This window comes from Penaeus japonicus, unplaced genomic scaffold, assembly GCF_977035675.1.
Source record: "Penaeus japonicus unplaced genomic scaffold, GWHDUDI00000001_assembly GWHDUDI00000033, whole genome shotgun sequence".
NCBI classification, from domain to species: domain Eukaryota; kingdom Metazoa; phylum Arthropoda; class Malacostraca; order Decapoda; family Penaeidae; genus Penaeus; species Penaeus japonicus.
The window spans coordinates 5,431,468-5,433,967 of NW_028234435.1; the positions used below are offsets into that span (position 1 = coordinate 5,431,468).

Consider the following 2,500-nt stretch of genomic DNA (forward strand, 5'->3'; position numbering starts at 1 on the left):
GTAGAAGATGAGGGAGAAGAAGAGGGAGACAAAAAATTAGGTATGGCTGTAGGGAGTAACTGTTATGAGAAGCGATGGTACTAACACACACGCCAGGCCCCTTACTTTGCCTTTTTTTCCCGCCTATACATTTTCTTCTCTCTCTCTCTCTCACACGATTTTTCACTCTCTCTCTCTCTCTCTCTCTCTCTCTCTCTCTCTCTCTCTCTCTCTCTCTCTCTCTCTCTCTCTCTCTCTCTCTCTCTCTCTCTCTCTCTCTTCTCTCTCTCTATCTCTCTCTCTCTCTCTCTCTCTCTCTCTCTCTCTCTCTCTCTCTCTCTCTCTCTCTCTCTCTCTCTCTCTCTCTCTTGCTATCTTACTTTCTCTCCCCAGATCTCTCTCTCTCTCTCTCTCTCTCTCTCTCTCTCTCTCTCTCTCTCTCTCTCTCTCTCTCTCTCTCTCTCTCTCTCTCTCTCTCTCTCTCTCTCTCTCTCTTGCTATCTTACTTTCTCTCCCCTGATCTCTCTCTCTCTCTCTCTCTATCTATCTATCTATCCATCTATCTGTCTCATTCTCTCTCTCTCTGTGTCAATCTCTTTCTCTCTCTCTTTCTCTCTCTCTCTCTCTCTCTCTCTCTCTCTCTCACTCATTATCCCTCCTCCTCTCTCAATCTCTCTCACTATCAATCTCTCTATCTCTCTATCTCTATATCTATCTATCATCTCCCCCCTCTCTTTCTCACTCTCCCTTCCCTCCCCTCTCTCTTTCTCTCTCCTTCCCTCCCTTTCCCCCCAGGTCACACGGAGGGGAGGGAAAAGGTCAAGGATGTCCGTCCAAGGATCATCACGAGACGGTGGTTATCTCCGCAGGGTCATCATCTCACCTAATGATGCTCTCGGCTGCTCCCGGAGTCTGCGCTTGGCCCTGATGAAGCAATTAACACGCCGATGCTATTGGATTCCACGCGGGTTTTCTTCTTCTTCTTCTTCTTCTTCTTCTTTTTGTCCTTCTATCTTTTTGTTATCTTTTTTTTTCTCTCCTTTTTTTTCTTCTTTTTCTTGTTTTTTTTTCTACCACTACTTTTTATTTTCATTTTTATTATTATCATCCTTATCCTTATTATCATTATTATCATTATCAATATTATTATTATCATTATTGTTATTATTATTAATATTTTCTTTATTATTATTAATATTATCATTATCATTATCAACGTTGCTATAATTATCCTTATTATTGTTATAATTTTTATTACCATTATGCTTCGTCGTCGTATTTTTCTACTTCTTTATTTTTCTTTATCTTCATCTTCTCATCCTTCTCCTTCGTCTTCTCCTTCTCCATTTCCTTCTTCTTGTCTTGCTTCTGCTTCATTTTCTTCACCTTCTTCTTCTCCTAATTCTTTTCCTTTTTCTCCTCCTCCTTCTACGTCTTCCAATTCTCACTCGTTTTTATTTTTTTTTTCCTTCTTCTTCTTCTCCTCATTATTATCATTATAACTATAATCATTAACATCTTCATCTCCTCCTTCTCCTCCTACTTATTTTCCGTCTTCTTTTATCTTTTGTGATTCGTTATTGTTTTTTTTCTTGGGTGGGGGGGGTGGGGGTGAATCTGTTCTATTTTAGTTATGGTTAACAGAAGTAATACTTGTTTTTGTGTTATACTGATGCTGGCGGTGATAAGAGAAATCGTGATGATATTAAAATGCAACCGTTACTATTAATTAACTTTATTGTTAATTCTCTCATATTGCTTTAGTTTGTTTATATGTGTATATATATATATATATATATATATATATATATATATATATATATATATATATATATATATATATATATATAAGTGCACTGCTTTTCTTTATCTATATATCCTCTCTCTCTCTATCTATCTCTCTATATCTATCTATCTATCTATATATGCCTATCTATCTATCTATCAATATATAATGTTATATGTATATATATGTATATATATATATATATATATATATATATATATATATATATATATATATATATATATATATATATATATAAGTGCACTGCTTTTCTTTTCTCTATATCTCCTCTCTCTCTCTCTCTCTCTCTCTCTCTCTCTATCTATCTATCTATCTATCTATCTATCTATCTATCTATCTATCTATCTATCTATCTCTCTCTCTCTCTTGTTTCCATCTCTATCTCTTTCTCTCTCTCCTCCCATTCCTCCTCCATCTTCCTCTCTCCCCTTCCCCTTGCTTCCCACTCACATTTCGAACTTTCACTCATCACGCCGTCATATTAACCGTTTGGTTAATGACTTCGTTAATTAGTGTATTGACCCCATTAGACCGTATAACGCCGGCCAGTCGTGACTCTTTCGCGGACGCTCGAGATGCAAGACATAAAAAAAGAAAGAAAAAAGAAAAGAAAAAAAAAGGAAAAAGAATTCGGTTGGAGAGAGAGAGAGGGGGGGGGGACTAGAGAAAGGGGGGAAGCAGAGGGAGCGAGGAAGGAGGAGGAGTAGAACTGGG

The 2,500-nt window shown here is 37.2% G+C and overlaps 1 protein-coding gene across 1 annotated transcript in view; it reads left to right on the plus strand.

Annotated features, from left to right (window-relative positions):
- The window catches only part of LOC122257865 (uncharacterized), a 104,568-nt gene that overhangs the window by 55,932 nt on the left and 46,136 nt on the right, over positions 1 to 2,500 (plus strand). The window lies entirely within an intron of this gene.